At 32.5% G+C, this 24,510-nt stretch overlaps 1 protein-coding gene and 1 pseudogene across 50 annotated transcripts in view; both read left to right on the top strand.

Annotated features, from left to right (window-relative positions):
* LOC145269265 (kinesin-like protein unc-104) overlaps positions 1-24,510 on the top strand; it is a 649,720-nt gene that overhangs the window by 141,548 nt on the left and 483,662 nt on the right. For 25 of the 50 annotated variants that reach the window (XM_080124944.1, XM_080124943.1, XM_080124915.1 and 22 more), the window contains exon 1: positions 11,528-12,229. The gene's annotated coding sequence lies outside the window, so the exon portion shown is untranslated. Of the gene's footprint in view, positions 1-11,452; positions 12,230-24,510 lie in introns of those variants that run through there. The other 25 variants (XM_080124920.1, XM_080124904.1, XM_080124897.1 and 22 more) reach the window with 2 other exon arrangements.
* Positions 449-660, top strand: LOC145269957 (U2 spliceosomal RNA; annotated as a pseudogene).

The following is a 24,510-nucleotide window of genomic DNA, read 5'->3' as shown; positions in this document are numbered from 1 at the left end:
AAAGTCTGTATTCTGCGTAAGATAGGTATCTTGCTGCTCAACTCCCTACAATCCCTTGTTTTACACAATCTCAAAGAGTAGCCCCTTACATTCCAAGTGGCAATGTGCCTTTTCGATGAAAAAGAATTAAAAAAAAAAAAAAGGGGAGAAAAAATTGAAAATCCTATCTAAAATATAGCACGGTCCGTATTTAAATAAGACGGACATCTTGCTGCAACGTTCCTAGTAGTAATATGCCTTTTGAAATGAAAAATAAAAAAAATTAAAAAAAAAAATTAAAAAATTTAAGCATTCTGCATAAGATATCTTGCTGCTCAACTCCCCACAGTCCCCCGTTAGACACGATCCCAAAAAGTAGTCCAGTATGTTCCAAGTGCCTTTTGGGTGAAAAAGAATTAAAAAAAAAAAAAAAAAAAAAAAAAAAAAAAAACTTTCATTTTTATTTGAAAACCCTATCTTGGCCTTTGGGCCAAGATCAAACTGTAGTATCTGTTCTTCAGATGCTACACTTCAATTTCATGTTCTCTGTCAGTGGAGGAGAAATCCATCACGACTGAGACAATTTTTATTTTTGTTCCTTTTCTCCACGTTAAAAATTGACTCTTGTGTATAACTCTGTCCCGGGGGAGGTATAACTCTGTCCCGTGGGGAGGTAAAGTAAGTAGGAACGTAACAGTCCGCATTCTGCTTAAGATGGACATCTTGTTGCTCAACTCCCCACAGTCCCCTGTTAGACATGATCCTAAATAGTAGCTCCTTACGTTACAAGTGGTAGTATGCCTTGTTGGGGGGTAAAAAAGAAATAATAAAAAAAAAAAAAAATACCGGATGTTTTACGTTCACTGATGTGCGTGTATGTGTTGAGCTATTTTTAGCTGCGTGCAATTTGTATGGACGTTTTTGTCATTGCTGGTTTTCTGCTGATTTGAAAATACGTTGCTATGACATCTTCATTTCTCTGACGTAAATTATTTCGTAAAACAGCTGTCTTCAAAAAAAAAAAAATAAAATAAAATCTCTTTATATAGTACTAGCATTTCAGCCCGGCGTTGCTCGGGTGTTTGGATGTGTATGTTGAGAGGGAAAAAAAAAAAAAAAGTGGTAGTAGGAAGGCAGGCTCTAACCCATAGTGCGAAGGAGGAAAAGAATGGGAGGAAAAAAACGTGACATCTTTGCTGTTACCACCACTGCCAAACCGGAAGTGACATAGGTTTAAATTAAGGCTAGACAATCGAAAAGAGGAGATGACTTTCAACAATATCGGCGAAAAAAGCAACCCCTCCCTTTAGAAAAATGCCCAGTTGAGGGTGAAGAAATTAATGTTTTTAGCCAATTTTTCGATATTTGTCGTCTGAAAGGTCGAGCTTCAAAACGCTACTGATCTTGTGAAAATCTGTCGCCTCTGTCGAAAGTTTTAGGCAGACATGCAAACATACATACATAGATTTATATTTTGGTAGCTCAAATTTTCGACCCACACCGATTAAAAAGCTTGCCCTATCTCTGAATACTCTTTATGTAAAATTTCAAATGTTTAGACTAAAAATTGTCTGAGTAGTTTGGTAGAGACCGCAGAGGCCAACTTGTTTTTAACTTTGACTCCTATTATGACCCCTTAACATTTATTGTTTTGGGCTCAAATCAAGTTATTAAGTTAAATCCATGTCTAAGGAACCTATATCTAAAATTTCAAATGATTAGACCCAAAATTGGCAGAGGAGTTTAGTAGAGTTCTCAAAGGTCAAATCGTTGAATTTTGACCCCTTAACAGCCAAATTTCTGGCCAAAAATCGATTACAAAGATTTTCTAAAATCTCAGTACCCCCTATATCAAAGTTCGAGTCTGTAGACTGAAAACTGACAGATATTGTTTAGGGAAATGTACACAGACAGACTGACAGACACTTTATCTTTTATAGATATATAGATTGATTTAATCAATTGTAACATAAAATTCTTTATTAATTTTTTTTTACTCTTTATTTAAAAAAAAAATGAAATAATATGCAAGAAATTTCACCTTGACTTGACTGAGAATGAACGAGAACTCCTGAATGCATAATCCTCTCTGTAGTTAACCCCTTATTACCTAAGTCCTGGCATGACCTTAAAGGCCTCATTTGTGGGCAATATTAAGTTGATCCTTAGCTACCTTTTCTCTTAGGTCCACTTTGGCCTGAAGTGCTAATGCCTGTTAGGGCATCTGGTTCTACTAGATGAGGCTGTCTGAAGATGTCGGTTTCCTGACCTAAACTGCACCAAATGCTGATGTTATTGTTTTTTCCCTTTCCCTTTGCAAAACTCAATCTTGTACTGCAAAGTCAAAAACAAGAACATGACCCGTGGTGCAGTGGTTAGACTATTTGGTAAAATCAATTGTAAAAAGTGAGATTTTTCTGAAGACAGTTCAATCCTTAGTGTGGGTGACCGAAAAACACACTTGCGAATTATTTAGGACTTCTATCCAGTCATGGCTGACAGAACTACCCTCATGAAGTAAATAAAGTGCTCCACTCGAAATTCCGTCCAAATTACCTGAGTTCGACAAACATTTCCAAGTTGGACAAGATACACCTGAAGAAGGTCGGAGGTTACATCGATCGAAACATTGTGAAAATAACACAAGATGGGAACAATAGTTTGATGTGTCCAAATAATACAAAAAACATTTTTGTTCCACAAAACAACCAAACCAAGCAAGCAGCAAAATCCCACCCCTTCACTGTTGATCCTGGAAAGCCTTCTACTTCAACAGAACAGAGTTGAATTTGAAGCATAACAATTTTTTTTTTTCAAAATTACTGCATTCAGCATTAAATAACCTATAAATGATTGATATGTCATAAAACAACCAACCAACCCATGTTACCATCCAAGATGTTGTGATAACGACAATCAATGTGATGAAATCAGCTTTACATGTGGTTGGTTCATGTTACCTAATCCTGTGAGTTGGTTTCCACACTCAAGGGGTTTTCTTAATATTTCAGCTGTTTTCGTTGTATGTTTTCATTTCTTGTATGATTCTAATCTTCTCATTAATTCCAATTTTGTCTAGTAATCTTTTCAGGTTCTCAGAGCTATTCCTAGTACTCCTGCAATTATTATTATTTTTTTTTTTTTTTTTTCATGTTTCATATTCTTTTATATTCTCTGTCAATCTCCGTGTATTTGTTCAGTTTTTTTTATGCCTTCTTGATTTGCACCCTGTCATTGCTGGGATGGCAAAATCTAAAAGTTGCCAGGGTTCTTTTATTTTTTTCTTATTAGTTATTATCAGGTTTGGTCCCCTTGCTTGGATGATTTGTTTGTTTGCATTTTTATGTTTCCGGTTCAGTTGAAAAGCAGGAAACCAGGACAGAGTTCCACAGGCATTTAGTTCTAAGAAAGAAGCTTTGTTCATGGAATTTTCTGTTAAGTTTAGCCACAGATAAAGAGTGGGGAAAATTATTGGTAATGGTTTCAGATAGACGAGTGTTTTTCGTGAAAGTCAGGAAGGAGGACCGTAGATACTTTTTTTTTTTTTTACACGGTGGTCACCACTTATCAAGGCCCGGAAGCCACTCAGGGATAAGGGTTATTGCAAGTACAGTATGTTAGTGTGGAGATTTGATGAAGTGTTTTCTTAAGGAGGCGGTTCATTAGGAATTTGTTAACATTGGACTTGAAGACATCCAAGTTGTAGGCAGGTGGGAAGCAGGCAGACGGAACAGAGTTCCACAGGCATGCAGTTCTAAGAAGGAACCTTTGTTCATGGAATCCACGTTTTGATTTAGGCACAGATAAAGAGTGGGGGAAATTTTTCACAGTGGATTCAGCTAGACGGGTGTTTTTCGTGAAAGGTTGGCGAGGGGGGGGGACCAGAGATTGGAGTTCAGACGAGCACCTGCCATGGAAATAACGATAAAACAAGGATAGGCTCGCAACGTCTCTTCTGTGGGAGAGAGGTTGCAGGGTAGAGAAAAGGGCATCCTCCACTAAGTCACGAAGTCTATTTTGTACTCTGTCAAGGCAGGATAGGCTGTTTTTAGCAGCTCCTGCCCAGATATGGAAGCAGTATTCCATCCTTGGATGTACTTGGCTTTTATATAGATAGAGAATTGCATCAGTAGTGAGATATCTTCTGGAGCGGTAGAAGGATCCCACTATCTTTCCAGCGACCCTGGCAACAGACTTGATGTACGTGTTCCATTTCAGATCAGGAGTAAAGGACAAACCCAGAAGCTTGTCAAAACACGGGGCTAAGACGAGCACTTGCTATGAAAATAACAAAGTAGTGACTGGCTTATAATGTCTCTTCTGTGACAAAGAGGTTGCAGAGAAAAGGGCCTCCCCCACTAGGCTTCAAAGCCTATTTTGAATTCTGTCAAGGCAGGATAAGGTCTTTCTCGCAGCTCCTGCTTAGATGTGGCAACAGTACTCCATCCTTGAAGAAGAGAATTTTACTAGCATCTTTGGCTACGAATTTGATGTACGTGTTCCATCTCAGATCCGGAGTAAGTCAGTTTGTGTTTGTACCATTAGTCTATGTTCAAAGTGTAGTCGTTTGGATAGTTCCTAGCGGACTGCTTTTCCAGTACAGTCGCGTTGTATCGGGTTTGCACAAGCTTGAAAAGTCATTGAATTTTGACTGTTGCTGTGAAAAGGCCTTATTTCTATTGTTATCTTGAAAATTTTTTGAAAATATGGAAAATGTCTTGAAAATTGTATTCTTTATGTCCAGTAAAAATTTGTGCCGAAATATTAAAAATAAAATCCAAATAAATATTATTAAATTACTTTTTAAGTATTAATAAAAATGCCATTAAAATATTTTTCAAATATTGAAAATAAAATCAAAATAAATATTATTAAATTACTTTTTAAATATTAATAAAAATACCATTAAAATATTTTTCAAATATTGAAAATAAAATAGAAATAAATATTATTAAATTTTTTTTTAAGTATTAATAAAAATACCATTAAAATATTTTTCAAATATTGGAAATAAAATAGAAATATATTGTTCTGAAATTGCATCGTATTATTATTTTTTTTGTTTTTTTTTTTGTTTGGGAGTTGCCACTTGTCAAGGCCTGAAGGCCATTCGCAGATGAAGTGTTAAAAAGGAATCGCAACTTATCAAGACCCAGAGGCCACTCGAGAATAAAGGCTAATGAGTGTACTGTAGTCAATGGATAAATGTCGTAGTAATCGTTAGTAGTGGAAATTTTTATTTTTAAAAATTTTTTTATTACATTTTCACCCCAAACAAGGCACATTGCCACTTTGGTGTAGGGGGCTACTATCAGGGGCAGCAACTGCTGGGGCACTATGTTGGGATTTGGGCAGCAAGATGTCGGTTCACGTTACACTTGAACTTCTGCATGTCAGTACAGTTAGGGAAGCAGGGACCTGGAATGGAATTCCAGAGTCTAGCGGTTCTGGGGAAGAAACTACTGGTTCATCAAGAATTTGTTTACCAAATTCTAGTCAGCTGGAAAGCAGGCAAATTGGTTTTTCATGTGTGGAAAGTCCAGCTCATCCGAAAGAGTTCTTTAGATTGGCAAAAAAACAAAAAAAAAACGAATCGGTTTAGCTTATTTGGGTACTTAGGTAGAATATGGATCATATATATATATATATATATATATATATATATATATTAAATATGATTTTTGACTTAGATTCAAATTTTACGGTATCGTTGGTTGATTAAATTGGTTATCTTTAATTATTAATGAGTCTAAGCTGATAGAGTAGTAATCGTGTAAATTGGGTAGAATTTGATTATTTATGGGGATGGCTCGACAAGAACTTCTTTACATTCGATTTGAAGGCTACTATGCTGTATTCAGCCAAGAAGCAGGCCATTGTAGTTCTGGAAAAGAAGCTTTGTTCATGGAATCTATATTTAGATTTAGGCACAGATAGAGAGTGGGGAAAATCGCATATAATCATTGTAGCTAGTTGTGTGTTTTTTGCCAATGTAAGAGTTAAATCACAAAACTACCTGATGATTTCAACATCATAACATTGAGTAGGTTGGTGATACAGGGACATAACTCTTGTATCCACAATACCAGAAATTCAAAATTTGATAGTAATACGAACACAGCATAATCAGATTTGGAAAATAACATTTAATCAAACTTGGTTGGCCAAATATAAGTGGGTTAGGAAATGAAAATATTGTTGTGTATGTCAGAAGATATCTGTTTTGAGCAAAATAAGTGAAAGTGCCTTGAAATTGCACGTGACTGACACTAAACACAAAACGAAAGCTGTAAATATTTGACCACTTTTGTTACGCATTAGAGAACTTCATAAAAACAACTGTCTGACCTTTAAAACTACTTCATGAAATAAGGAGATGAATGAAGATGAGTTTTTTTTTCTGTTGTCAATCATAAAGTTTTTTAGTTTATTATATTATTGTTTATATCTAGAATTTTGTTTTGAAAACTTGAATTTTTTCCTGTTGAAGGCCTAGAAAAGCCTTGAAAATGTACATTGAAAATCTGTACGGATCCTGTTGTTGGGCCACATGCTGCCTGCGCGACAACCATCAACCTTTACACTGTTTTTCTCCTTCATTTTCTCTTCTGGTCGTGTCTCACATTAGTGGCTGCTGGGGGGGGGTGCACAGTGGCTCACAAGAATCTATTAATACTGTAATAGCTTTATCGTACGTACATATGTACATGTGTCACGGTGTCTAGATGAAAATTATTTCATCGGAAGATCCTATTAATTAAAAAAGGAGGATAGGTGATAACTTGCTACGAACATAAAAATTAGCTTATCTACGAACTAATTTAATGTCCATAGTATGTTATTACATTCTATTCTCCTTTTTAATAAATAGGATCTCCCGATCACCAAAGACGCAATAGAAAAAAAAAAAAAATGTCGCTTTTGGGCCATACGTGAAACTAAAATATACCTTATTGGTCTTCTGTCTAGGATCCAAAGGTAGTATCTGTTCTGTCTAAAGATGGTATAATGATATTATGAGGTTTCCATTCACACCGAGCGTCCACACAAGGGAAATATGTTTAACTCCTATAAGGTTATTGGAGATAAACCGTAATAGCAACATAATAATATTCTGACACTACGTTAACCAGATTACTGAGATAAATACTTATCATCATCATCATGACAGGCTCCTTGCCCGGACCAATGTGACTGTTCCTCGCTAGAGTTTCCTGTCTTCCATTAGCTGCCTCAGATCTTCAGGTTCACAGTTGGCGCTGTGTGCTATTTGCTGGATGTAGGTCATCCTTTGTTTGCGTGTCCGTGTCATGGAGTCCATAGCAATTCATGATTGCTCCTCAGACAATGGCCAGCAAATCGTAGGCGTTTTTCTCTGATGGTATTAGATATGGCAGGTAGGTTGCCATAAAGTTGCTGCTTCGTGGGATGATTTTGCCAAGATATATTTAATACTGTTCGTAGCATACAGGTTTATGTGCCATCTAGTTTTCTTTCCAATCTTTTGGTGAGTCTCCAGGTTGTAGCACCGTAAACAAGGATAGACTCTACCACTGCCCTGAAGAACTTTCTTTTCAGTTTGTTAGTTAGTCCTGAAGTCTATACTGAACGCAGCCCATCCAATGCGGCCCATGCTTTTGAGATGCGAATTTCGATATCTCTCTCTGTGAAAGCTATGTTGCTGCCCAGATACGTAAACTCAGCGACTTCTTTCAGTGTTGATCCAACCAAAGCCCTGATTTCTCCTTTCACATTGAAAGTCATAAACATTGTCTTATCCGCATTTATGTGGAGACCAATGTCATTTGCAGACTTTTCTAGCTTACGTAACAGTGCTTACGCAGCAGCAGTGTTGTTCGCGAACAAAGCAATATCGTCTACGTAATCTACATCAGTTATGTGTGCCGATTGATGACGTCTGTTTCTGGATTCATTAAGGGTGAAGCCTAGCATGTTGTGTATATCAACAGAGGTGCAGAGTACAAAGTCAAGACAGACAATGAAAAGAAAAGGGGCTAGTGTATCTCCTTGTAGAACACTGGTGCGGAAGTCGAAAAATTCAGTGTCCCCATCTGGTGACCTGACCGTTGCTCGAGTGTTCTCATATAGCATCATTTGGTATGATACTTTTAGTTTTAACAAAAGGGCTACAATGATATTGCAGGGTCTTACCATTTTTTTAAACAATTTTCTATAATTAGCAGGACCTGTAGAAATTCCACAGAATGGGAAATATATGAATCAGTAAATATGTTTGGATAAAACTGATATTTTTATGAATAATGCAAAAACTTTTTTTGGGGGGGGGGATAGATAAACTATTAACATGCAGCAGATATGAGTTTATTAACATTTGTATGAAAAAAGTGTCCATTGTATTTTAAATATAGAACTGACCTAAATGAGATAAATTAAAAAGTACTAATAAATACTAAGTAATATTGTGCTACATAGTTCAATACAAATAATAAAATCACATTGTAAGAGACAATCATTAATTTATTCCTTCAGTCCAGCACCTCTTGGCAAACAATGTTATTTTCTTTCCCCCTGTTTCTTTCAAATGTTCCCTTGGTATATGTAACTAGCCTGAGTGCCCCGCGTTGCCTGGGTGTTTGGAGGTGTTAAGCAAAAAAAAAAAAAAAAAAAAAGGAAAGAAGTTGTAGTAGACAGGCAGGCAGGCTCAAAGCCGTGACGTGAAGACGGAAAAGAAAATAGAGGTGTGTTTAAGGGTGTTGGTTGAGCAGAAAAAAAACAGGAAAATTGCGAGCGCAAAAAAAATAAGAGTAGTATGCAAGCTCAAACCCATAACGCGCCAGAGGAAAAAAGAGGTGAAAAAAAAAAAAAATAGTCTTATCAATATGCCTACCGCGGTTGTGACGTCACGGGCGGTCAAAATAACGCCTTTTATACGACATCGTGGACGCGAGGGTTGAATGACTTGCAAAAAATGTCAGTGAAAAAAACAACCCTCCCTGTAGAAAAGTGCCCATTTGAGGGTGAAGGAATTAATATTTTTGGCCAAGTTTTTGATATTTGTCGTCTGAAGGGTCGAGCTTCAAAATGATAACAATTTCATGAAAATCCGTTGCATCTGTCGAATGTTTTAGACAAACATACATACATACATTTAAACAGACAGGTGAGATTTATATTATAGATGTTTCGCTGACTTCTCTCTTCAGTGAAGAACTGCTGCATGTCGAAATTAATGAGTTCCTTTCTTACAACAATGATCATATATTACTACGATATTCGAAAAAGGATGGTACATCAAAGGGAGGTTATTCTCATATTCTTGTCCAGGGTTGGCAGATTGGTCTTTTAAATGGCAAATTTTGTGAATTTGGCCGTTTTTTTTTTGGTGGGGGGAGGGCATTTTGCTTTCAAAAACTTTTTTTTAAAACGTAACGTACAGACTAACTATGGAAATAACCGGTTATTATTAATATCTTATTGTTTTTGTTATTATTGTTTTATTTTATTTTTGGCATTTTATTATTGTTTTTGTTATTTTATTATTTTTGTTATTATTGTTTTTGTTATTGTTATTATTGTTATCTATTTTATTTATTGGGGACTATTATCCTCATCTTTCTTAGTTGTTGTTTCACAACGTTTCGGCCAACTATTCCTCTGGCCTTCGTCAGGTGGTAATAACGAATTCCAATTAAATAATATATATGTGACTGTTATTGTTTTTATTATTGTTATTGTAATATTTATTATTGTTACATTTGTTATTATTATATTATTATTATTATTGTTATTGTAATTATTATTATTATAGTTATTGTAATTATTATTATTATTATTATTAAAGATAATTATAATTGTAGAGCACTCATCATCCTTAAATTAATTTATTCGTCTTGTAGTAGTCTTGGCTATATTGTCCGTCATCATCATCATCATCAAAATATAGATTAATTTCACTTCATCATCATCATCATTACTGTGTTTTCAGCTTCAATATTAATTATCCCATTATCATTATTTTAAGTAAAACTATCACAACTGCTATTAGCAAAATCGTAGTCTGATTTGGCTTCATTGTTGCGACTATAAATCCGATGTATACCAAATATATACTTTGTGCTTATTTGTACACTGTTCCTTAATTAATTTCCTTTTCACGAGGTCATAGTTTTTTTTTTCTTGTTTTTTTTTTTTTACATAGGAATCGCAACTTATCAAGACCCAGAGGCCACTCGAGAATAAAGGCTAATGAGTGTACTGTAGTCAATGGATAAATGTCGTAGTAATCGTTAGTAGTGGAAATTTTTATTTTTAAAAATTTTTTTATTACATTTTCACCCCAAACAAGGCACATTGCCACTTTGGTGTAGGGGGCTACTATCAGGGGCAGCAACTGCTGGGGCACTATGTTGGGATTTGGGCAGCAAGATGTCGGTTCACGTTGCACTTGAACTTCTGCATGTCAGTACAGTTAGGGAAGCAGGGACCTGGAATGGAATTCCAGAGTCTAGCGGTTCTGGGGAAGAAACTACTGGTTCATCAAGAATTTGTTTACCAAATTCTAGTCAGCTGGAAAGCAGGCAAACAATTGGTTTTTCATGTGTGGAAAGTCCAGCTCATCCGAAAGAGTTCTTTAGATTGGCAAAAAAAAAAAAAAAAAAAAAAAAAAAACGAATCGGTTTAGCTTATTTGGGTACTTAGCCAGAATATGGATCATATATATATATATATATATATATATATATATATATATATATATATATATATATATATATATTAAATATGATTTTTGACTTAGATTCAAATTTTACGGTATCGTTGGTTGATTAAATTGGTTATCTTTACGATTACTGTTTCCATTTCACTTCCGGTTGCGCTATATATATATATATATTTTACGGTATACTTTTATTAAATCAACAATTATTAAATTGTTAGGTGAAAGTACAGGCAAAGGAAACCCTCTCCAATCCCATGTCAAGAAGGGCGTTTCTAAATAAGTTTTTATTAATAACGTCGTTATTAAGCAAAAAAAAAAAAAAAATATATTTTTGACATGAGGAGTGGCAAACCGGAAGTTACATGGAAATTGTTAGATGAAAGTACATAATAATAATAATAATAATAATAATAATAATAAAAACGCCTTCTCCTTCCCCCATGTTGGGAATGGGTTTCTAAATAATAACGTTATTTCAACACGGCCCGTATTCTGCATAAGTACCCGTGTGTGTGTGTGTCATATACTCTTAAATTGTTGTCTTTCAACCATGTATTTAGTTTTATAACTTGTAACTGTCTTATTTTAGCCTTCATCTTACAGTTGTATGCAGCTGTGTGGGCTTAACTATTGATCGAATTCATAGCATCACTCGGCAATATGGAAAGATAACTCTCTCTCTCTCTCTCTCTCTCTCTCTCTCTCTGTTTGACTCAGAAAGAGAGATAAATAGAGAGCGTACTGGGAGAAGGAGGGGAGGGCGCAACAATCATTACTCCTTTTCTTTCACGAAAAATCGTCATCACGGCGCAGGCGCGGCTCACTGCTAACCTCCTTCATCCATCCATCATCAGTAGCAGCAACAGCACCAAAAGCAACAGCATTCTAATCCACCCTCCCACTCTCACCGCCTCCTCCTACCCGCATCACCTTACTACAAAGTCAACCACTGCCGCTACTACAGTTTTCATTGATATAATAATGATAGTGATGATGATGATGGCTTGAACCGATGACGTTATTTCTTGTATTATAATATTGTACGATAATGTACAAGTGTTGCTATCTGTAAGCAGTTGCCTTAGCTATAACCCACATCCTTTAATTTAGAAGCTAACTCAAATGGAGGCTTGATTTTTTTTTTTTTTTTTCGCCTTGCTTGGGCTGTGGTAATTAATTTTAAAGAATTTAAAAAAAAAATCTTTATAAAAAAAGAAAATATCTTGCCCTGCTTCTTAGTTTGTCTCTTCCCCATCTTCTACGTCGTAACACTTATTTTTAATTTAACTTAAAAAAAAAAAAAAAAGAAATTGTGTTTACCTTGATCCCGTCTGCAATAATGTTGAATTCTCAAAGACCCGTTTCTTTCGCTTTCCAGGAATAATTTTTTTTTCCCCAACGGACAGCCTGCTGCTGTTCGCGGAAAAAAAAAGATATTTAAAAAAAAAATAAAATAAAAACAAAACAAAAAAACCAAACCCTACGAAAACGGCAATCCGTGATTCTTACTGTTTGTAGCTGTGTTGAAGAGTAGAATTCTTCGTCAGACAGGTAAGCATTCTTTCACTTTCACTTTCAGTATGTGTCAAGTTGGTCAAAATTTGTCTGCCGGCCGTAGGGACTTGAGTCAAAATCTACTACTATACACACACACACACACACACACACACACACATATATATATATATATAGATATTTTTTTTTTTTTCTAAGTTCAAAATGGCGTAATGTAAGCAAACAATAAGACAATTGCAACTTCTCTTCCAATTTTCATATTTTTTAATCATGTCCAAACGCATTTTATTTCCTTTTGGTGGATTAATAGTTGCTATTTCTTCTGAGTTAAGGACAAAATAGATTCATGGATTGATATAATAATTAAGTGAATGATTTTGTGCTATGAAACATATACTGTCAAGAATTTTCAATGTCAACTGAATTAAAGGAATAAATTGTAAGATGGGCAACATCATGAAATTTGGAATATAGACTTTTGTCATTTATTCATTATATGATTGTTCATTGGGAAGAATATTCTTTTTCAATTATATTTTACCCTTATTTGTACCACTCCTATTTATAAAACTCAATGTATGTTAAATGTAACTACAGAGCACGTAGAAATAGATGACAAAACAGCTATGTCTCAAATTCCAAGATGTTGTTCATCTTTCCATCTGTTTTTTTTTTTCTACATGTTAAAACACAATGCAAATATTGTTCAGATATATATTTTTTAATTTAGGTGATGATGTCCTTGTGCTTTTATTTTATCTTTTTAAAGTTAAAGTTCTTGCTTTCCTGAACAGTCTGTGTTGAAAATATTCATAATTAACATGATAATTATATGATTGTTCATGCGCTACGAAACAGATACTGTCAAGAGTTGGACGTTTTGACATGTGGAAAGAAATAAATGGTAAGATGAACATCTTGGATTTTGGAATATAACTGTATTGTCGTCTATATATGTGTGTGTATATATATATATATATATATATATATATATATAAACTGCATCAATCGCTTCATTTCAGATTAGTAAAATATTAATATTTCACTAAATATACGTCACAAAAAAAAACGAAAATTATATCATCAAATGACTGTTTCAAGGTTAGTTATTTCCCAAAATTTTATTCAAATCCGTGCGATATTCACAAAGTTATGACATTTTATTTATTATCAAGTAATTTATACTGTCCATCGCTTTATTGCAGGTCTTTTAAAATGCCAAAAATGGGGCGATTAACGGTTATTGAAAAGGAAAGGATTCTTGTTGGACTCGCAGAAAGATTGTCCATCAAAGATTTAGCCATGGAGCTGGAAAGGGATCCAAGAACTTTGGCTTCATTCGGGAACAACACCAAAGCCAGAAAAGATAAGGGCACCAGAAGAAACCTTTCACTTCATGATATTTGGAAAATTCGTAGGAAAGTCAACCGAAACCCAAACAGCACCACTGCTTCCATTTTTACAAGAGCTGGAATCACTCCAAGATCCAGGCAGGCCCGGTGTAATGTGTTGAATCAGATAGCAAGGAACATCAAAACTTTTCCAAGGCCTCTATTGAGCCAACAACATAGGAAAAAACTAATGGCTTGGGCACAGAATCAAATGAAAATGGATTTCTAACGTGTCCTATTTACAGATGAGCTACTCTTGACGGTCCGGATGGATGGGCCAAAGTTTTAAACTTGAATGGGACTCCGACCCCTTACAGAGTTCATCGCCAACAAGGAGGTAGAGGCATCATGTTTTGGACGGGAATCATTGGGGATAAGTTGGTTGGACCATTCCGAGTTCCAGATGGTGTAAAACTTACCAGCAATGTGTACATGGCCTTTTGGGATAAACATTTGTCGCCATGGCTGAATGACCTACCATTGTCACGTCGCTTTCAGATGATTTTTATGCATAACAATGCACAATCCCATTCTGCCAGGGCAACTACAGCCTTCCTTGAATCTATGGGCTTCTTTGGAGAAACCCTCGTGAGCTGGCCACCTTGTTCTCCGGATCTTAACCCCATTGAACATCTCTGGTCAATATTGAAAAGAGATGTTTATGAGGGAGGAGAGCAATTTACTTCAAAGGATGCCCTGTGGAGGAAAGTAGTTGATGTCGCCAGAACCATAACTCCTTTTCAGATCAAACAATTGACTTCTTCGGTGGACAAAAAGTTGTTTTAAGTTATTTCAAAAAATGGTGAATATGGCGATAAATAATTCATTTATTTGAGGCTTAGCACCTAGGATGTGCTTTTGTTTATCATTGTTTAACAGAAAAATATAATAAAAAAGTAAAGTTTTCATGATTAGACATTGTATTTTTGTCCTAATACAATATTTTAAGAGACCTGCAATAAAGCGATGGACAGTGGAAATTCCTTGATAAAGAATAAAATGTTATAACTTTGTGAATATCGCATGAATTTAAATAAAATTTTGGGAAATAACTAACCTGAAAGCAGTCATTTCATTATATAATTTTTATTTTGTTGTGACATGTATTTAGTGAAATATTGATATTTTACTAATCGGCAATAAAGCATTCGACGCAGTTTATATATAAGCAATCAGTAAAGATTAAGTTTAGAAACCAAAAGGTTCTGTAAACTTGGAGTAAATATAAATATTAATAACATTTTTATACTCCTACTATTTATTTAGCAGTCTTCAAGTAGATATTGAAATACATATATATTATATACACAACCAAATAAAAAAGCTCAATACAACTAAGACAGGAAATAAAGCTTGTTATATAAGAATAACAATTTTAGACTGTACAATTATATTTTACATGAATTTATTATTCCAACCTCTGCATTGTATTATCTTCTATGAATTTAAATTTCCTTTATTATATACACACTAAGGAATGCTTCAAGCAAACTATATTAACCTTATATTTATTTTTGTGATAGTCTTTTTTTTTTTTTACATGTAGATTGAAAATGATTGTATATATTTTTTTTATAGTTATAGATTGAAAATGGCTTAGATTGTACCAAAACGTCTGATTTGAGTAAAGGGTTTCGTTGAGTAAAGATTATAGGAATTTTCTAACATCTAATTAACGAATACAAACGACTTGTGACTCAACTATTTAAAATTTACATAAAGAAAAAAAAAATGAAGACTCCTCAAGAAATGGATATGCGTTGGGTTTTGAATTTGATTCAAAATGATTTGGACTGTGAGGTGTATATATCGGTTAAATGTGTGTGTGTGTTTATGTATGTATATATATATATATATGTGTATGTGTGTGTGTATATATGTGTATGTGTGTGTGTATATATGTGTATGTGTGTGTATATATGTGTATGTGCGTGTGTATATATGTGTATGTGCGTGTGTATATATGTGTGTGTATGTGCGTGTGTATGTGTGTGTGTATATATGTATATGTGTGTATATATATGTATATATGAGTGTATATATATATATATGTATATATATGTAATGTGTGTATATAATGTGTATATATATGTGTGTGTGTGTGTGTGTGTATATATGAACCCTTTTTCGGGGTCAACGGCCAACTAGCACCGTGTATATTTGTGTGTATGTATATATGTGTTGGGGTGGAGAGGGCTCCGTAAGCCGTAGTGAAGGCAACCTTTCTAGGAGAAGCAAGTCTCTGATTTAAAAATCCATAAAGCGGGAGACCAGTACCCGCATTAAGCTGGTCTGCAGTTTGATTTGTTGCTGGCTATCTTGCTCTTGCTTGTTGCTGGATCTCAACATTTTGAACCGAGAGAGAGACTTAGCTGTCGTACAAAGCTAAGACTCTGTAACATCATATTTGTATAGATACTCCCTCAGGCATTTGGGCTCAGGGATTTTAAATGTCTGAGGGAGTGGCACTCGTCTGACAAGACGTTGCAATCATCATATATATATAAGGTTATATAAAATGTTTTTTCTAGTTACATACATATGGCAAGTAAGCACAAGTATATTTTTATATTCCTACTACTTATTTAGCAGTCGTGAAGTAAATATTGAAATACATATATAAAAACACAATATGATATATATGTACACACACACCCACACAAACACATACATTAAATATATATAATTTTATATGTGCATATGTATATATTTTATGTATGTATATAATATATATTATTGTATATGTGTATATATATTTTATATTATAATATATACAAAAGTAGTAATTAGATATGTTATTTTCACTGCATATATTATTACTAATTTCAGGTTTATTAAAAAGATTGATATATATTGGCTATATTGGTGATATACAATCCATATATATATATATATATACACACACACACACACACACACACACACACACATATGGATGAAATCCGACGGGATATTAAAAATAAATACAGTAAATGCATAACTCACAAATACAGAAAACAAATGAAATACAATTTTTTTTTTTAATTGGCTAATATCTCAACTTTCTTAACTTTGAGAAAGTTCTTTAAATAAAAATGACAAAATATTAGTCAACCAAAAATTGTTTTCCATTTTGTTTGTCTTTAGTATTTGCTGGTTGCCCACCTTTTCTTCTTTTTTTTTTTAATTTCTTTTTTTTTTTTTTTAAATTTATTTCTTTTTTTTTTTTTTTTTTACATATTTTATGCGTTTTATTATATACCTGTTGATATATATATATATATATATATATATATATATATATATATATATCAAAATTTAGTAATTTAAATTTTATGACATGAAATGGTTAAATTTCAAATCTAGAATTTTTATTCTATGCAAGACAAAGAATACATTTCAATAAGTATATCTTCTTAACCTATAGGTTTTCGATGTTTACCCATCTCTTCAAAGGAGAAAATATTAGCAAATATTATAATGGTCTCTACCTAATTTGCTAAAAACAATAAACAGAAAATCATAATTAAAAGTTTTTAAATGTCATAGAGTAAGGGAAATTAACCATTTCACGTCATAAAATTTAAATTACTAAATTTTGATTCATTTGCTCTCTCTCTGGTATATTGAGCAATTTTTATTTAGCTGGGATTGTCTTTATAAAATATTACAGCCAATAGTATTTTGTAAGACCAATAATCACTGGATTTTCATATCAGTACATCTATTGCATTGCTTTATTCTGAAGTGTATATATATATATATGTATATATATGTATGTATATATATGTATATATATGTATGTATATATATGTATATATATGTATGTATATATATGTATGTATGTATATGTATATATATGTATGTATATATATGTATGTATATATATGTATGTATATGTATATGTATATATATGTATATATATGTATATGTATATATATGTGTATATATATATTATTGTTTGGATGATTACTGTGCTTTCATTTTAAACAACCAGTGAACCTAAAATCTATAGATCGTTCTTAAAAGTGTATTTTTACGTGTGCACATATATATGCCCATATTACATGAGTTTTTGCAATAATGCAACCCCTTCCCTAAAAACAAACAAAAAAGAAAACAGTTCTATGTTTAAAAATTTAAAAAGAATCGGAATTGGTCGTTGTGTCGGAATCGGAAAAAATATTGGAATCGTCCCGTCACTAATATATATTAGTGACGGGACGATTACAATATTTTTTCCGATTCCGATACAACGACCAATTCCGTGAAACCTTGTTTTTAATTTAGTTGGATGCATTATTATAGATGTCACTAGTCGTCAGCGAAACTAGGCTTCTTTTCTTTTTTTTTTTTTTACTATACAACCCCTAGTACGTTACTGTTTTTTATCTTTTGTGCTTTGATTGAATAAATATGGTGGACAGTTACTTCAGTAATATGTGTGTATATATATCGGATCAATTTTTCTTTAAAAAAAAATGTTTATACCGTGTGTGTGTGCGCGTGTATAATGATGAGAATAATAGAAATAGTATTTCTTTCTCTCTCTCTCTCTATATATATATATATTCCAGGTGAAAAAAAAAAACTCTAATGTAAAAACCATTGAATTTCAACAAGGTTGTTGATAGTGCTCAATTAAAAAAGACAAACATATTATTTTATTCAATTTATGTAAACAAAATTTCCATAAGTCGCTACAATAAACTTACTGTTTCAATCTTAAGACATTCTTGTCACCTGACCATGTCTTTTAAGACTGAAACAGTAAATTTATCGTAGCGACTTATGGTAATTTTGTTTAAATCGAATAAAATAATATGTATGCATGCAGTCCAATAAATACAAGATTCAATTCTTATTCCAATAATATCACTCTTATAGAGATAATTATTAGAGTTCATGTTGTAACTTGTCTTCAAAAAAGCTCGATTTTCCAGAACTAAAGAGCTTTAATATTGATTTATATTTTAGATTTATTCCCAAATTTGTTCACAAAAAAAAAAAAAGATACAATTATTTTAATTATTTATTATTCTTTTTGTATTGTTCGCGAATGTTTTTGCGTTGTATAAAATATGATGAACTAAAAAGAAAAAGAAACTGTTTTAGATTCAACATTTTTTTTTTCTTTTGTCTAGTTTATTGTTTTCTTTAATAAAAACAAATTAATTTATAAGAAAAATAATAAATTGTTATTTAAAAAATTAGTTATTCTTGGATTCAAATAATTTGATCTTTATTGTATGTTTTTGGCGTATACACATTGGTGAAGCAATTTAATATATATATATATATATATATATATATATATATATAATGTGTGTGTGTTTGTGTGTACATACACATATATATATATGTGTGTGTGTTTGTGTGTGAAATCTTTGTGGTAAGAGTTGCGCCATCTCCAACCACACCTCTCCTGAGTCGATATTGTTAAATACCAGTGACAAATGGAGGTTCAGGACGACTGGAAACAATGCCGAGATAAGCAGAAAGCACATACAGTGCCTAGAATTCCCAAATGGGCACCCATCTAGTACTAGCCAGGCCCAACATGGCTTAACTTTGGTGATCTAGCAAGAACCGGTGTGTCAACGTGATTGTTACATATATATATATATATAATGTGGGTGTGTGTGGCTTAATTGCCATTTTTTTCATGTCTTATATATATGATGAAAATATATATATATGAAAAAGTATTTATGGCAATTAAGCTACACAGAGGCTTGTGTTTCATCTCTCTAGAGAATCGCCAGGCTGAAAAGTGCATTTTAGCTCGACAATTCTCTACAAGAATAAAACGAAGAAGCCTGTGCGTAGCTTATTTTCCGTATATTTTCATAACTTACTATTCGGCTTTCTTCCTGTATCGAGCACCGTTGAAGTAAAATACTGAAAATCGATGCATAAAATATATCGCCTTATAAAATTTCATGTGAACATACATGAAATAATAATAAAAATTATTTCATTGATCCTCATAAAATTTTATAAGGCGATATAATATTGTATGTATTGATTTTCAGTATTTACTTCAACAATGCTCAATCGTAAGTAAAGCTTGGTAATAAGTTATGTAAATACATATGGCAATTAAGCTATGCAGAATTTTCTGCGTTTCATTTTTGCATTCTTGTAAGCCATTAACCTGACTAGTCCTTATGGGAGTTTGGGTGTCGCTGAATTGACATATTTATTTACATAACTCAGTAATTATATATATATATATATATATATATATATATATATATATAATAAAAAAATCTTATTATTGAAAATTTATTCAAATTTTCAAAAAGACCTAAACTTAAAAAGAAGGTATACAAGATTTTAATTATCCGAGAAGGAGTACAAATAAACTAATATATATATATATATATATATATATATATATATATATATAATGACAAAAAGTCTATATTCCAAATTCCAAGATGTTTTTCATCTTATCGTTTATTTCTTTCAGCATGTTAAAATGTTTAATTCTTGGCAGCACCTGTTTCGCAGCGCAGAAACAATCATAAAATTATTGTCAATTTTTTAAATATTTTCCACCCTGACTGATCAGAAGAATAAGAACACATTAACTTTTAAAAAGAAAACAAAAAGAATTTGGGCATGATGACATGAATCTGACATGCAGTTGCATTGTGTTTTATGATATTTATGCCATCTTTATATATGTTTAATAATTATTATAGTAAATATATAATATAATATATACAGACGCACAAGGAAAAGCTCAAACAATACAAAAATATATACTAGTACATATAGATATAATCATCAATTTTACAAGGGTATACATCAAGTGATATAAATGCTCTTTATACCAAGGTATTTCAAAGTCTCGTGCTTCTTATCAGAAGAGAGATGATGTTATGTAACAGATAATAAATGCGACGTCAAGCGATAGACACGCACTAGTATATATTTTTGTATGGTCGATTCAACAAGGATATACATCAATAGGGAAAGAGATATAAATACTTTTTATACCCAGGTATTTCGAAGACTAACGCTTCTCATCATCTAGATGCACTAGTATATATTTTTGTGTAGTTGATCTTTTCCTTTTGTGTCTAAGCTCCACCTTACATGTTGAGTTTTTTATTATCCCGATAAGTCTTCATTTAAAGACTCTTCTAGTTCTTCTTGAATCCCCTCATATATATATATATATATATATATATATATATATCAGTCTGAGGACTAGTTTCTTCTGTGAAACGCAACCATTATTAAAGCGCCTAACGAGGACTTCTTGTTTTAACTGACCATTTGTCCAAAACATTTTTTTTTTTTTTTAATTAATTTTCTTCCATCGAAGGTTGTAATACTGGGTATGGGGCAGCCAAACCAACTGCCAACATTGCCCTGCATTTTATTGAAACCAACCGAGAGCTCTTCTCCTCGCTGTTCGCTTAAGTGCAATTGTCTGGATCTCTTTTGCACTTGGTTCACCAGGAATATTAGTTAGGTAGGACTTCAGGTTCTTCTTCATAAGCCCTGTGCCACCTATGATAACTGGTATGATTGATATCTCCCTAAGATTCCAGTTTCTTTTCATATCATACATAAGACCTTAGTATTTAGTCTATTTCTCTCTTTCAGCTCTGTTCAGACCGCCATTGTCCGAAACATTAGTATGTCCCGTGTCGCAACCATTTAAATTTGTTTATAATAAAATTATATTTTATAATATACATCTCGCTTCCCCCTCTCTCTCTCTATCGTTATATATATATATATATATATATATATATATATATATATATATATCAAGACATTTACAGTGACTGACACCTACACATACTGTATTATACATACAGTGACGGACACACCCACACAGCTGTTTGTGGAGGGGTGGTGGTATTATTATTATTATTATTATTATAATCATCATCATCATCATTATTATTATCATCCTCCTCCTCCTCTTTTTATATAAATTAATAAATATATGTTTTAAACGAAAAACACCTATGGTCATAATGATATAGATAATGTATATTAATCTACCTGTGCGTATGAAACCCAGAGTATAAATACAGTAAATAGTCTCTACATTTACTCATTGCGATATACGTGCGTAAATAATCATAGAAGCGCGTAAGTCAACAGCATGAAAAGTACGTTAGATTCTGAATCATATGTACAATACATTATTTGACTCGAAAAAAAAAAAAAGATGCTGTATTTTTTTTTTTTTTTTTTTTTTTTCGTGACGCTTTGTAAAAAGAGATTATAATTCGTATGAAAGCTGGTCGGGGATAAATGAGTCTGCTTATGTCTTCGTCTTAACGTAAGTCAGTCCCATTCATGTAGTCCTATTTTATTTTTATGTTGTCCTTCACTATTATACAGCTTATGAGAAATAATAATTTAAAAAAGAAAAAAAAACACTCTTAAATTCAACATTCTTTTACGTTTATCTCGTCTCCAGTTTTATTTGTTTAAAAAATTCAATTAATCCATAATAAATATTAAAACTAATTTATAATAAATATAATATTGAATCGATTTTATCATTAAATTAGTTACCCTCTTTCCACCTTTATAGCCTTGGGTCTGCGTTTGACAATTTAAATGGTGTTATTCAGAGATGAACCGAGCAGCAGTTGAACAATGTGTTTTTTTTTTCCATATTATAATGTTTAATATTTGAATCAATAATGGATATAATATAAGTAAAATATGTATTCTAGATTTATTTCATTCAAACGGAAATAATTGTGTAAGTCCGTGCTTAAAAATATGTATAGCATCAGCATATGTCCATTATTATTAGCCTCAGGTGCTTACCGACATATGTTAATTATAATGGTGTAGTGATTTTTAATATCTTGTTTCGACGAACAGGTCAAGTTTGAACTAATTTGAATAGGCCATTTTAGAATTTGATTTTAATTTTAAAATGGTTTTTATTTGAGAGATTCCAGTATGACGTTTTAATCTGGATCTACCTTTTTTTTTTTAATTAAAAAAGATTTTTGTCCTTGTCTATTTTTTATTTTTTTTAACTTTAACTTTTATTTTTTATTATTTTAATCTCTTGAATTTTCATAATTTCTTTTCGTGACCCCTGTCTTATGACTTAGAAGGAGAAATGATGTAAAATTGCAGTGACAACAACGACAACAACAACAACGATGATGAATCGATCATCATCTTTGGTATCTTTCTCCTCCTCCTCGAAACTAGAGGTGACTCATAGCTTCACGTTTCACACTGGCAAGCTGCATCTGTTGTCAGCATCAGTATTTTTGCATTCAGCGATAAACATCAATAAAAGAAAACTGTAGCTCTTCTGGTCATTTTCATCTTCATTCAGACATTTTTTTTTTGTTTTCGTTTTTCGTCCATTTTCGCCTTCCATCAGCCATTTTTGTCTTCCGGCAGCCATTTTCTATTTTCTAAAATTTTCCCTGTTCTTCACTAAATATATATCTCTTATATATAAACTTAGATATTTGTATATGATTGTATTTTTTTTGTGTACAGGATTCACTCCTAAACTAATTAACCGATCATTATGAATTTTAGAACACAGCTGTTTGGTGTAAGGAATCAGAATGTGAGCTATATTTAGTTTTATGCAAGCATAGTAAACTAGAGGTGGGAGTCCTTTGTGAAAATTCAGATTCCTCCGATTGTGAAATTTTAACAATAGGTCATTGTCATCATCATATCATATGAATCCGAAGATTCTATTGTTGGTATTGGTTTCCCGATATTTTCTACTCAGAATGCTTTCTAGAACAACATCTGAGATTACGGGAGGGACCACATGAAGGTTGCCAACATTCGAAGTAAGATTTTTGTCGAACAAACTGGATTTTAATTTGGGACACCCAGGTCGTAAGTCCGTGTCATAAACCACTGCACCATCATCACCTCCCTTAACAATAGGTATTAGACATGAATTAATATTCCTCAAATTTCAGTTTTGCTTAAATATTTAAAAAATGGTTTGGTGGGACAGTAATATGAATAAAACCTCCCACTTGAAAGTTCAAATATTTCAGATTTTCATTAAATTTTGGCCGGAGTAATTAGGCACTAATTAAACATGATTCACTGAATTTGAATTTTTTAATATAATGCCATTATCCGTAGAAGGTAGAAAAACAGGATGGAAAGTAAAACTAAGTGTAAATAATTTGTATATCTTTTAAAGATCTGATTGAATTAACTATGACATAAAACACAAACTTAAATTTAAAAAAAAGTGTGAATGTCATTGATATTCTCTGACAAAAAATAAACAAAAAAAATGTTTGATTTTAATCAAATATGACTTCAAAACAAAAATACCAATTGTTAAGTAAGTCTAATCGATTTTAATTTTTACTGCTCGTTTTACTGTAAAATATTGAAAATTCATAAAAGAATACGCTTTAAAATCTGGTTGAGAGAAATTTTTTATAGAATAGAATTTTAAAAAAATTAAAACGTGAATATTATCGACAGTCTGTGACAAAAACAAAACAATTATCTTGATTTTAATTCGATATAGCTTCAAGATGAAAATTAATATTATCGTAGTAATTGACTCTAATATCGTCGACCCGCATTGTTGTATAAAAATATTGAAATTTCATCGAGAAATGTGGATTAACAATCTGATTAAAATATTATCTTCATAGAATTAAGATTAAAACTTGAATTACAACGACAATTTAAAAAATAAATAAATAAAATAAACGTCTTCATTTTAATTTGATACGGTTTCAAAGTTTTGTACCGCTAAAATATAAAAACGTTTAAATCTCGTAGTTAAGTAAAATGGAGAAAAAACAAAAATGGTTGTGCTAGTGAAGAAAGGTTTGTCAATGTTCTTAGTTGATATTTGAAAAAATGGAGGATGACTCATATTCCCATGATGGTCAGATTTCCAGCCATCTATAGCCCCCCCCCCCGTCTTATCCAAAACAC

This window comes from Euprymna scolopes, chromosome 45 (assembly GCF_053919585.1).
Source record: "Euprymna scolopes isolate OS-2025 chromosome 45, ASM5391958v1, whole genome shotgun sequence".
Taxonomy (NCBI): Eukaryota; Metazoa; Mollusca; class Cephalopoda; order Sepiida; family Sepiolidae; genus Euprymna; species Euprymna scolopes.
Note: the sequence above shows the minus strand (reverse complement) of the source record. Positions and strands in the feature narration are given on the sequence as shown.